This window comes from Anopheles ziemanni, chromosome 2, assembly GCF_943734765.1.
Source record: "Anopheles ziemanni chromosome 2, idAnoZiCoDA_A2_x.2, whole genome shotgun sequence".
Classification (NCBI taxonomy): domain Eukaryota; kingdom Metazoa; phylum Arthropoda; class Insecta; order Diptera; family Culicidae; genus Anopheles; species Anopheles ziemanni.
This window is the reverse complement of record NC_080705.1, coordinates 81,838,951-81,853,384: the sequence shown is the minus strand read 5'-3', so window position 1 is coordinate 81,853,384 and position 14,434 is coordinate 81,838,951.

Here is a 14,434-nt window from a genome sequence, read left to right as displayed (position 1 = left end):
CGCGACCAAACCAACAGGACAGGAAATAAAATGCCGTACGATCGCCTCCCAACCCCACACCCCCTGCCGATGCGATTTAACCCGCCCTTCCGCCAGCGCTATCGCGAAAACCCGGTGGAGGGTAAAAGATACGACGCGGAACGGAAATGGGAAGCAACTGCGGCTGAGCGGGCTGAGCCGAGGCTGCGCCTCCCGGTTACTCGTACAGCAAATACCGACGGTGCCGTTTCGTAGTGGCTTTCCCTCGTATACCACGCCGTGCCATATTGCGGTATGCACGCATTCACATTCGATACGGGTCCGATACAGGGTGACTGCGCGATATCCGCGATCGTTTAATCGGCATCTTTGTCGTCGTAGGCGTCGTCGGTGGTGTATGAACGGCGGGGAAGACCACTAATGACAGTTGGTGGGCAAAGGTGAAATGGTTCCATATGTGAGGGATTGTGTGTGAATCCTTCCTAATGCCCTTCTATTCATGGAAGCGTATGACAACTTAATTACTTCCATGGAATTTTCAGTTCGATTGTTGCTAACTTTGTAATGATCTTGGGATGACTACTGAGTCTTAGCTTAGTCAACCGATTTCTTAAATAGTTTGCATTATGTATTCAAATGTGATCTTTATATCCTAAAGCCCCTTCTGAGGTATGTTACTTTGGGTTTTAAGGTCCATTGTCTGTACAACAGCCAAAGCTTTTCACTTTCACCGTTTTTGGGCTGCGACATTTCTGACGGATACGACAGCAAGTTATCACAAGATATTGCTCGGGGATATTCGGACCTAAGCATCGGACTGCACTAAATGCATGCTTTACTTTTACTTTCGCATCTTTGTCCACTGCCCCCTCCTCTGCATCGTGTGTCTATTGCTCGAAACAAACCAACTACTTTCGTTAGTAGTCGCACGGCGCACTAACACTATCCTAGTTGGTAGCAGTCTCCTGCCCCGTCGCTTACGCACCACCCAGAGCCAGATTGACTGGGCAGAGTTGCGGGGTGGACGTGGACGCCGGCGACGATCGTCGCTTAAATCGTGTCGATCTGACGTAACACCCTAAGCCCACTTTCATCAAACACACTACCACGCGAAGGGTGCACCCGAACGCGGCGACACCACACACGCTGTGCTCGTCATATGACGATGCACGGCCCGCTGATGATGGTGGATCGCGATGATGGCGATGATAATAGTCGACGGTCGGTGCGGGGACACATGCCGAGATCCAACAACACTCTGCACCACTCGCTGGCTCCCCGACCCGGTCGACACACTAACACACCGCCCTTACCGGTTTCGAGCGGCTCCAACTCCAAGCCACGACATCAAAAAACTTTGCGCGCAGCTTTCGGCTCTCGGCAGTGCGTTGCATACATTTTTGGAAGGTCAGAAGGGTTTTACGAGCTGCAGCCAACGGTGCAATCGTGCAAGGGGAAAAGATAAAAAATTTAACTCACACAAACATGTACATACACCCAGTGCAGCAAGAATTTTCGAGTAATCGGTGCTGGAGAAAAGGGGCACGTCTAATTGCAACAACGCGGACCAGTGGCGCAAGTTACCCTGCAGTAACCATAAACGTCCGCACCGCACACACGGAAAACCCTCCCCAAATTGATCTCCGCTGGAGATCACTTAGTTGCATCGATCTCGGACCTCGCGGAGGATGGTGAAGGAACGGGAAGCCGGTGGACGGTACCCGGCACTCGGCTGCCCCGTGGTGTCATCGCGAAAAGGACGCGCGCTAATGGCGTTGGAAAGGGTAAGGAGGAGAGGGGGTAAGAGTGTAGGGATTCGCGATGTGTTTACGTCATTCGCGCCTTTCCAGTGGATACCATGATTTTTTTTTTGCTTCTGGTTTTAATTTCTTTTTTCTCCTCCGCACCGCACCGCGATTTCGCCAAGTGGACCAGTTCTCGGAGCTGGTCTCCGTAAGTGTTGGAATGGTGGTCACATTCTTTTTCAATTAAGGAGGCAACAAAATGAAGCAAGAAAAAGACAAGAAAGACGGCTTGCAGTCAACTAAGAATGATTAACAGCAGTGGCAGCAGCTCCAGCGGCAATGGCAGCCGCCACGAACATTAATACTCTGCTCGGGGAGCGCACGAGTAAGACCAAAAAAAAATATGTATACAAAATAATTATCAAGAAACTGACAAGACGCAACGTTTGGACAGATGCGTTCCTGCTACCAGCCGCCTTACGACTAAGCATAGTGCCAGTATGTGTGCGCTCGATGCCCGTTTGACGAGTTTAGCCACGGCTAAGGCTAGAGGCAGATCAGGTTTGGCTTACCTTACAGACTACACAGGCTTACTGTTAGACATATTGGCGACTCCTGCGTTAGATGATCTTCTACCCCCATCCAAGCTGACGAGAGTTGACTACATACGTGAACAAAAACTTGCCTAATTCAGCATGGTAGACGCTACAGGTTGTTGGAATTATTACAACGCAGATAAGATAGAGTAGTTGATGCTTAGTCATATGATTCAACATAATTTGTTTTTGTAATCATCTGTCTTGAATACTAAGCATTTCCAGACTATTCTGCATTCCATCAGACGTTTTCTGGATGTAACATTTTCGATCCTTCGTGTTGTGTTCGTGTTCAGAATATCTTAGACTTTCTTAGTCCCCAAAAAACCATGAGGTAATGGGATAAATTTGCGACGCTTGAATCATATCGCCCGGACCGTAAGCGTACAGATGTCACCGGAGTTGGTTTGGTGAATGATCAAAGACCAGACACTCTTGGATGAGCCAAAGTGCCAAAGCAAAAGTTGTCCACAACGTCGTGACGGACGGATGGTGTGGACTACTATATGAGGGAAAGTTCCTGAAGCGTTTCATGGAATGCTGCACGCCGTGTTCGCATTGTTGCGGTACAACACCGTGGCCACGGTGTTGCGTGCTGACAGTGACTGACAGCATTTTGTCCGCCGACCACGGCCTACCGACAGCCACAAAAATATCGAATAATTGGCCATCCCCGACAACCGCGCGGCCAAAAATACGTACTGATCCGCACAGGATGTCCCTTCTGCATTTTTCTTCTGTCAATTTCCAAGAGACTCGCGAAGAACTCTGCTTTTCGCGAAGAGTAGACGGCACAGATGTCGGTCGCCGAATGCTCTGGAGAACCCTACTACCACGGGCATTCGCCATTCCGTTGTTCTGCCTAATAATATGTTTTGCTGACTTGCTTGTTAACGTCGATGGCGGATCCCGATCCCGGGTCGCATTCCTGAGGAATGGCGAAGCCGGCCTCTTGCGCTGGCTTCGGTGACTTTATGCTTGTCGACATAAAAGTGACAGTTTGTTTTTCCGCCGAATTGGGGACAGTCGCGCCGTCGGGCCATCGCTTTGATGCTCGCCTGAGCGACAATTCGGTCAACATTCCTCGATCCTGTTGGCGCCCCTCTTGGAAAAAGGGTATGAAGATTGGCATCGGCTGAACGTTCGGCATTGTTGGCTGAACGTTTGGGTTCGTTCTTCGGCGCCAATTCTAACCAACCAAACAATGCCTCCGCAAACCCTGCTCAAGGCCAGACGCACAAACACGTGTCGGTAACCCTTGCAGCTCGAGCAAAAAAGGCCCTTCGAAAGTGAAACGCGTTACGCAGGTTCGTTCGGCACAAAGGGTTACGAGTCGTGTCTGGGTCGTAACACTAGCCGCGCTTATCCCCCGAACCCTGTGAAGACGTGCTCAAGGGAAGATTCCCGTGCTATCGGAAGCCTCCCTCCCGCTTAGCAACGGGTCCATCCTCGTGCCCGACGGAACCGCGATCTTGCGCCAAATGCGTATGTGGAGCCTTTTGCGCAATCGGTCACGGAAAGTGTTTCCGATACGGACGCCGACACGTTTCCCACCGACCGGCACTGGGCATTGATGCCTAGCGCCTAGCCGTATTATTCAATGGCGGATCGTGTCGCGCGCAGGAACATGAGCCATAGTACGCTTTATTTGTCATGTGTCACCCACACGTGTCTAATTGTTCACTTTCTCTAGAAGTCTTCTTTACAACGAGTTCGCCTCTAAAGAAAAGTGAACCTTTCCAATAAAAATTGATCATTGGACTTTTGTCATCGGTTAACCATGGTAACGCTTCTTGATCGTGAACACGTCACTATTGTTAAGCCGAGGATGTAACGCTACTCTGTTTGTTGTATGCTGCGCTTGTTTCTGTACGGTCGACCGCAGCTGGATTACCACCTGAGATTCCGATCGATCTGCGAATTTTATATCATTGATGACGTTTTACAGAGTATTTATATATTAAATGTATTATTGTTGTTTAACTTTTTCTTCAACTTCCAAACCTATCTTGACTTTTATAAATCTTAGTTGCCATTATGATATTGTTAGAAATTGTGAGGAAATATCGCTAGTATCCAAAAAACGCACTAACTTCACTCAGAATATGTCTGTGCACCTTACGGAGCAAGAACAATTTGTGTTGCACGCGTCTTCCAATGCATAAGTCATCGACAATTATTTACATTTACTACTGTGTCCAAAAAGTAAGGTGCAATTGGTGCTCAAACTGTGCGCGTCAAAGGTATTGGCTGATTGTTATTTTTTTATTGTTAATATATGTGTTTTTGATTTTTACAGCAAGTTTCATGTAAAAATATTCATCCGGATAGGAGATACGATTTATTTTGTGCGCTACTACACGTATGGCCCTCGTTTTCCTAGTTTTTTGGTCATGGCTTATTCCTGGCACGGTATTTATTCGATTGATTGATTGTTTTACAGTCTTAAGCATAGTTACAGGTCTCGTCCACAGTAATAATGCACTTCGTCTTGTCAATTTAGTCGGATAGCGTTGTTTCACCCACTTCAACGCGACGCCTTTTTTCAAAAAAATTCAACGATTTTGGTACCAGTCGAGTTCCAGGCCCAAAACCTCGTCTAAAATGGTATTTACTGATACTTTCGATAATTTAATATTATCGGTGAAGTCTCTAATAATCAATCGACGATTATTTAACATTGATACCTTAATATTTTGAACGTGAGCTTCGTCAAATGAGGAACCGTTGAGGATGATGTGGTCCATGACGCCCTTTTGGCCATAGTGGCCATGGGGGCCATTTTGGAATTCACAAAACCCCTCGCAAACATTTTTTTTTCGACATTACTGCATCACCAAAAGCTATTTCAACGAATCCGCAGCTAAAAATTAGTTACGCATACTAAATTTTAAGCAAATTCTTTGCTCCCCAAATGAGGCTAGGGACGAAAATCGAGGGTCAAACGTGTAGTAGGCCACAAAAAAAACCATATCTCCTATCCGGATGAATATTTTTACATGAAATTTTCTGGAGAAGACAAAAACACATATATTGATAATAAAAAAATAACAATCCGCCAATACCTTTAACGCGCACAGTTTGAGCACCAATTGCACCTTACTTTTTGGACACAGTAGTATGTTTAAAGTCGCTTGGCGTTCTTGGAAAAGATGTAATGCGCCCCAACCTAGTCTGCGATGACGTTTGCCGACCAGCCACACAATTTCTTATCGCGGCGCCTGTGTTGCCAAATATTAGACCAGGGATATCTGCTTCTACTCGTACTGGCTCGCGTCACAATCGCATATGAATCCGAAATGACTCCATTTTATCAAATGTTGGCTTTTTAAGCGTGACATCATGGTTGCGGCCAATTTTTAAGTATGCTGCTCGCGTGGTAGACCCCCGAAGGATGAGTCGAATCAATTTGAACAAGTTTCTAAGAATGTACGCAATAATCGCTTGGGCAGGGTGAAATTTCGCTGTGTGACACATTCGCATGTTTATTCATTGATCAATTGTTACGCTTGTGTTTGACGCTTATCGGCTCTGTTACATTCGCTTCTTTCCTACTTCATTCTATCCTTTCTACCTTTGTCAGTGAAGAAAACTAGGCAACAAATGCCCCCCTCCGGGCTATTGCCTTTCCATTGTGGAATTGCAATCGTGAAACCACTTGTGGGTTGCGATTGGGAGTAACTGTGACCCTATCGCAGATCGCCTACACCTAGTCCTTTCTCCCGCTCGGCTTATGTTTTATGCTCCGCACGCGGGTCGTGGCCGCATCGCGTTCGTGCACCCCGCCGATGCAGCGCTGTAATCAACACTTTGACATTTAAATTGTCCGCATTCCTTTCGGCACACGAATTTAAATACAATGCTCCAGCCAGCTCGGTGCCTGCACCATTCACCGGTCGGTGGCCGGCCGGGTTGGAAAGTGGCAACGCCCTCTAGGCCGTAGAGTAACGCCGTCGCAAGACGAAAACCGGCACCGCGGTGCATGGCCCGGTTCCGTTGCGTGTGGTTTTTCCCCGCAGCAGCCAACCGGGAGCCGACGCACGACGACGGCGTACGGTTGCTGCCAGCGTACCGACATAACGCAGAACTGCTCAGTATTCCGCGCCAGGGCTCGCGGTGCGTGGTGCGCGCGAAACATATATTAAAACATTAAACGAAGAAAAGGCATAAGAAAAGCACCACGCCAGAAGGAGCAGCAACGGAGAGAAAAAGTGCAGTACCCTGCGTTTGTAGGACGCATTCCTTTGCAATCTGCACCCGTGGCCCGACAAACGACGACGACAACGACGAGGTCCACCACGGCAACACCCTCGGGAACACACAGCGCGAGCCGTGCGTCGTCGGCAAGGCGAAGGTGAGCAACCGACCGCGGTGATCGAGTCCTCCGACCCAAACCTCCGCGCCGGGGCGAGGGACCACCGTCATTATTGTTGCAACCGCCCAACCACCCTACCAGCACCAGCATCCTATCCGCTGCGCCATCGCACGTCGACGTCACGTTATGAAATGCGCCATCAGAAAAGGGGTGTGTCACGGCACATGCACGCACATCTTAAACTGTCGTTGACACCGCCACCGGTCGCCGGCCGCGGATCGAACGAGCAAGAAAAGGTTCTATGCACCTCCCCGGTGGGACGGTTCCCCCCCGAACTGCCGGTTGTCCAACCGCCAACCCCTGCGAGCAGGACGAACGATGATAAAAGTGTATAATTATAAATAATTGATTTATTTATCTGCCCAACCACCTTGCGATACCGCTTGCGAACATGGGCTACTCCGATCTAGTATGGGTGTGGTGGTTTTTGTTGTTGTTGTTGTTATCTGCTCTCCATCCTGGGAATGTACGCGCATTAGCAGGAATGACGGTGCGCCTGGATATCCCTCGGGCCTCGGGAAAATCACAACTCACTTTTTCCCCAGTTGCGCCCCTCTTGGCGACTGGCCGATGCGTACAAGTGACGAACTGGAAGTCACGGCGAGTCTCCACAGGAGTCCACCCTAATGAATGGACCAGTTTGCGGCCCGATCCGCTGCCCACATCCGGTGGAAATCTCCGGAGTAAGCCTAATTACTGGGGAGGTCTGCGACGGCCGAGCGGTAGCGCCGGTTAGAAAATCGACCCATGCTCGGCGCTCACCACCTTGACGGCATGGGTTCGAGTCCCAACCGAGACCGGACCCTCACCTGTAAGGAGAGGGGACTGACTATCCAAGTACTCAAAGGGAAAAAGCCTTGTAAGCCTAATTACTGCATCCATGCAAATTCGCTTCTATTTATACCTCAGATGTATCGCGTGGTATTCTGACGTTTCTGGAAAAGTTACAGTTTAGTCATCAGAGATTCTGGCAATTCTCCCTCCCACCCGAGAACTATTCGTGCAGTTGTGGGAAATTTCCCAACCACTACGGAAAGTAATACTAACAATCAGTAAGTGATCTCTTTAGTCGATCGGTGATACACTCCTAGTAGTCTAAGCGTGGGGTAAAAACGCTGTCATGAATGAAACAGAACCGGACCGATTATCACATCAGGTCACGTAAATGCACTGCTGCTGCATTCTTGATGCACTAGTAATATGGTTGAGTTGTTTATTTTACTCCCCCCAGTTAATTACGTCCTAAACTGATTTTCTATAAACGGTGCCGACAACTCTATGATTCATTTGGGTGGAATTTTCAGAACCAATTTTCAATGCGTTCGGGCGAAAATCCCCCCTTCCTCCCACGGCTATTGACGCTTGTATTTCGCTAACGTAAGTGAAGCTATTTTCGAAAAATATTACTTACTCAGTTATGGATAGTCCATGGTATCTAGGTCACTCTGTCTATAATTTTGCTACCCGTCTAAAGTTGAAGTTGAAGGAAAATATCCTTTCCTTTCTTTTTCCCCAAAACAAGAGAGAAGGATCGGATAGTTTAATGGAAACAAGACGCTCCATGGATGGATGATGGATGGACATGGTAGTCCGTTTGGTTGCAAATCGAACGATTTCCCTCGAGGATGGAAAACGCCTACACGCCCGGCTATATAGTCCTACGCGCGCCCGAATGTCTAGGCTGAGAGCTAGGAGCTGTTTGGAGTTTCCATCAAATCGGAACGTGCACACGCGCTCGGGACGGGTTGGTAGCTGCTGCGGCACCACCACCACCACCACCACCACGTGCACACGCACACACGCGGATCACGCGGGGCCACGATGACGAGGGGGAGCGGATGATGATTGGATTAAGATCACCGATCGATCGACGCGATCGACTAGTCTTGTCCGAGACGGCGATCAACGAACATATAACCACCGACCGAAACCCGAACCAATCGAAAGGCAATTCCCACCCGTGTCCGCGAACGTCGAACGAGTTGAGTGTGAACGCGCGAGATTGAAGCGTGAACATAGGCAGAATAAGCGAATTGTTGGCCACTAGAAGGGGCCAGTGAAAGCGAGCTTTTGGCTTTTTCCAGGAGCTCTAGGAGCGATTGTTCAATTTGGTGCAGCGTGTGCGTGCGAGGAAAATTCGGCAACAAAATCTATTGCGTAGTAGGGGTAACACACCCACCTTGTCACGTGATACAGTGAAAAGTCCTGCAGTTGCAGTTGTCCTGTCGGTTAAGCAGGCACCAGAGTGTATTTGAACACAAGTAGTGGTGCGATAGAGCGACTAAGTAGGCTTGTGCCTGTCGGAAGGAGTGAGAGTCTAGAAGTTTTGACGCCCCTTTTCCTCGTTTGTCAATCAAAGTAAGTGCTACTTGGTGTCCTGTGTGGCGAGCAGAGGAATTTAAGTAATTTCTTTACATCATGCGGGAATAAGCGTCCACCTTTCCCCCCGAAGAAAGCGAAGAAAGCAGCCACATCATCCGCATCATCATCGTCATCACCATCCACTCACTGAACGCTCGCTAGGGCTAGGACTAAAATGACTGCTCGAAAGACTGCTGCCAAACTCGAACAGGTGTTACCGTACGGTCGTTTCGGTGCCTGGCAAACCGTCTCTGCTCTCTGGGCCGCAGCCGCTCAGCCTGCTCTGGTCGCCTAGCGAGCGAGGAATCTCGGTGCGATCGTGTCGCGGCGACGATGTGGACGTGCACGGGATGACAGTTTGCGAAATCGCTCCCGTCGGTCGCGGATCAGTATGCGGCGCACAAGCACGCACGTCGGTCCGAAAGTCCTCGGTTCGTCAAGAAAAAAAAAAGCGCAATATTTACCCGTCGGCAGCACCGCCGCCACCGGAGGATTCACGCCACAGTGGATTGGATCGCGCGATAACGCGTCAACGAAATGCTGATGAAATGTCCGCGCGATCAACTGCGAACATAAATGTAAATCGGTGAGGTTTTACCTCCAGTCCGCTCCTCCTCCACGCTGGCGTTCGCTCGACGACCACTTCGACCGGATTCGAGGAGACAGTGCGGTGCCGAACCCCTTGGGACTGCACTCTCTCCGTTCTCTTTCTTTCTCCTTATCGCGTGCTCGTGCCCTGTCCCTTTCCGTTCGGTGGGCCTTCATGTGCCGACGTCGATCGCCGACGACGATCAAGCGTTGCCCCGGGTAACAGCGCGGCAATAGCTGCATACTTACGGTGTAAGTGGGTTGGAAGGACATGGCGCGCTGCTTTGCTGACCAAAACGTGCACTGAAAACACAAAACGGATTAACATTCGTATTTACATTTTTATTTAGTTATATATAAATACGCCGAGGCGGGTGGTAAAAAGGAAACGGAATCGGTGCGGAGGCAGCAGGCCAACATGCGGTCGACTCTCTACCTACCCCTTTCCGGTGTCTACCAAAGCCACCCCGCGGCGTGGCTGCTCTATTTAATGTTCAGCAAAAATAAACGATACAAAATGTACACCTCGTTCACGCTTTGCAGACCGTGTACAACCACCACCCGTTCATTACGGTGGCCAGACTTGGAGTAGTTTGTCACACTAGTGTTGGTTCACATTTGATTTGGTGGAGGGTTGTTTTTTTTCACTCTGTAGTATTTTTATTCATTTCTGGTTGCGGTTTACTCCAACCTGGTACCATACTGTCTGTCACGATTGGATCGGTGTCTGCTCGTACAGCTGCGTGCATCGCCGTTAAGCCCGCGGTCGAGTAGCATGAGCTCGTTGGATGGTTGGTTGGGACGATAGCATCGGTTAAATGTTAATTTCATCTTCCGAGCGGGCCGTTATCGATCAAAATTAAAGAGCAAACTTTATTTTATTCAAAAATACCCAATTTTATCCGTACGCAAAATTCATTCTAAAGTCGAATGCTAGAAATTTCCAAAGCTTTGTGTTACAAAGGAATAATCAAGAGATTGTTATTCAACAACCATGGAAACTGGCCAATGGAACGTGTTCAGGCCAGATGTAAATTATTTGCGCCTCAGTCATCGTGTGTACGTTGGGTGTACATAGGAATTAAGCTCTGACTAATGCTAATTGTTTTATTTATCATTCCATCGTTTAGTATAACGATCAAAACAACTAATAACGATTAGCACAACGGTTAATCAAAGCAGACCGGGGCGGCGAAGCTCGTAACGCTCCTAATGGGCTATGCCATTAGAAAAAGTTACGTAGCGATCACGCGTCTTGCCACCCCTCTCCCGCTATCTGCCACCCCGGCTGGATGTGCATACCTTGGAAGGTGGTGGTGGAAGACGGCAGTCGGGAGAAGGACGAAAAATGAAATTCCATTCGCCAAACGCTCCTCACACGGCCCACATGCGCGTGAATGCTATATATGCCCATCATCCCAGTGCCTCACACTATCATACCGGATCCATTTCTTCGATTCGGCAGATCCGTCCGTCTGTCCACCCAATCGCACGCCGCCCTCCCCAATGGGTTTATATAAACAATTCAGCGGAGTATTTACCAAAAACAGTAAACAAACACTCGCCTCACTTGATCCTCCACCGTCCAAGTACGCCGATAATGAATCACGAAGCTGTTTGTCGATCGTCAATTTGTTAGTATGAATGTACCGAACAAATATTTTGCAAACAGTCGCAGCCTTCAAGTCGATCATTCGTTAAGGAGGATCTCCGATTACGAAAAAAGAGCTGCAACCCATGGAGTACAGAATGCATGATTGAGCGGCCATAAGCACGTGCTGGGCAATGTGGAGAATTTGATATTTGCCGTCAAGCAAGGCGTAAAGAGTTTGGCGCAATCATGCGTTGTACACGGTCTGAATCGATCGATGAAGCCGATCCTACTGACTGACAATCTTTCCAGCAGCTATTATGCTCTGATGACCCACGTGGACTTAGACATGGATATGTTCAAGAACGAGATGGGTTGATACACTCTTCAATGAATTCCGAATTGGTTACTTCTGTTTCACGTGCGGCTATATCCTTGTATCCTTCACTGGTTCCATCTCCCACCCCATGCATGAGCTATTATTACGGACGTTAGCGGTGAGCGTCAGCTCGTTCGTTCCGTTTCGATACGTTCACCTGACGTCCATCTTTCGATCTGATCGGAAATAGTATCCACACACAAGCGTGGCTCGTACAGCGCTTTCTGGCGGCTCTCTGGTTCATCTATTTATGGCTTGCCGACAACCGATGATGGCAATGTGTAAACAATTGAGACTATTAATAGCTGGATGTGTACCGGTCTGTCTGGCTGGTGGCTGTGCAGGTATCACGGCTCCAATGGGGGCCCCCGCCGTTCGTCTTCCGATGTGCTGCTGATCTTTGCAGGATCTAGCGACACGGATGACACTGAAGCTATGAATGCTTTTATGAATGTTTTTGCGTGTGCCAGTGATTGATGGGTTCTAATGGGCGGGTGGCTAGGGAGCGTGTGAACGGCGAGACCTTCCCAGCGACGGTCGGTTGACAGGGTTAAGGTGGGCCGCCGGTTTCCCATCCCCCCGGGTATGCCTAGGCCAATGTTTGGTTGTTTGAAGTTGTTGAAATGTTTATTCTCGCGCATCGCCTGTCCGGTAGCTTCATCGAGCTTCAATTGGGTGCCGATGCAAACTTCACCGCGCAATTGGGCGGCAAATGAAAGCGACACACACAAACACCAACCGACTCCGACTCCGGTTCACTATCAAGTTAATTGATGACATCATAGGCCTCCGCGGTGATAGTGGACGGTCTCCGAAGTGGACGAGACATTCGTAATCGAAGTCAACTTAAATCGGTCACCACTCGGGTTCGCCTTGATTCGCTGCAGTGAAACTTTCCTACCGCACCCTTCGTGTGCAGGTCTCACAAGGTCCGCGTTGGTCCGAGACCCGTCAATTTCTGGCGGTGATGGCACACCCAGTTATCCGTCAATCTTCTCCGGGTGTCGACCCTTCAGACCGTTGGGCGTGTGATTGCGGACCTGGTGGACGTTGTACCCCCGCGTTGTAGCCTGGCTGGATGCTATAAATCACAATCGACACCGCCTGCCGATTGCTCTCCGGGACATTCTTTTGCGGCCCCGAGCAATGGCCTTAATGTGGCGTCCGCTCCATGGTGGACTCCGCTTTACAACGATGTGCACCGACACATTCTAATCGACTCCAATTGAACGGCAAAGTTTCAATCTACCGCCGAGGCGAGGGGAAACAAATCAATCGATATTGTTAAAGCAGATGCATCAATTTGCCGCTAGGTTAGCGACGAGGCAAAAGTATTAGATTTTCTGAAGACGAACGATTCGTTCCAGAAGATACTAAGGAAAACCTAATACAAGGGACCGAAAGCGATATGGCTGGAGTGTAGAATTGCACTGCGCATGGAACCGGGTACAACACTGCTTCTGCACTCTCCAGTGCCATCTGTCTGCCCGTGGATGGTAAGCTAAAAATAAATCCAACCACTAAGCGTTACCACTTGTCACCGCCGGCAACTACGATCGTTATGTCTCTCTCGTACATTACTCCACTCTCTCTTTCCGTATGATCCTGCGGTGTTTCCTTGCGCCGCGTGAGTTCGCTGGTCGGTTGATTTTATAGCAAAATAATTGGTTTCCAATTACAAGGAAAAGGAAGCGCCGATAATCCACCGGTTGGAGTTTCCAAAGGAAGAAGGCCCATGCTCCGGTCGCGATAGCGACTGGGAGACATTCGGTTTTTTTTACATTCTCTGCGACGTCTTTATGTCATCACTACCTTTGCGTAAGCATTAACGGTTTATGGTTATTGGCAATTGGTGCGCGCTACATTGGAGACCATCCTTCACATCTCACAGCTACGGGTGGTCCATCCAGAAGCTTGATGAGCAAAAGAAGTAAGTTGTGGCGATGTACAGCTAATGCCTCTCGAAATAATATTTGTTCACTCCGCGTTCGGTCCCATTATCTGAAGTTTGCACAGCGTTCCAATGCGCCTAGTACAGCATCTGTTAGCAAACGCTTCTTCCATGGGCCAGTTTCAGTTATATATCTCAGGCATGCAAAGCCCTAGACGAGATGCATTTTCTGGAACTTACGCCAGGTTCGTGGCACCCATGCCCAAGCACGGAACCAATGGACGGAGGCGTTTGCCTGGGGCTTCAAACTCGTTGTGCTAAAAATAGATGTACCCTTAATGGAGTGAGGCGTCAAATGAAAAAGAAAACAGGGCCTCGCAACCGCGTAGGCCTGGCCATCATAATCTTACGGAGGGGAGCAACAAGGTGTACGTGTGTGTGTTTGAGGACCATTCGCACAAAAGGGCCACGATTAACGGTGGGCTGTAAATTGTCTTGCAGTTCTCTGTCCACCTCTGACCATTCCCTGCCGCAGCGGCGAGGCAAACCCACCGCGTCCGTTTGTGGTCAGCTTCTGTAAATTGTAGCTGTACTCCTACCTTCCATCGTACGCGACAGCTGCTAATCACCGATCGTACGCTACTTGAAAGTGAGACTTTTGCTACTGGCTCTAGCTACTTCCAAGCGGCCAGCTATTTGACCATTTCCGATTCGATCCGGCTGCGATCCGATGTGATCGACCTTGAGATGTGTATCGACCGCACCACGGCCTGTCCGCGCAAGGTAATGATAATACACTGTAAGATCGACATGAGCAGACCCTTGGCGGTGCTGCTAATACGAGTGTGATGCTCGCACGCAACACCTCCTTCACCTGATGTGTGTGTGTGTGTGTGTGTGTGTGTGAGTGTCTGTACGTGTTCTGCAGT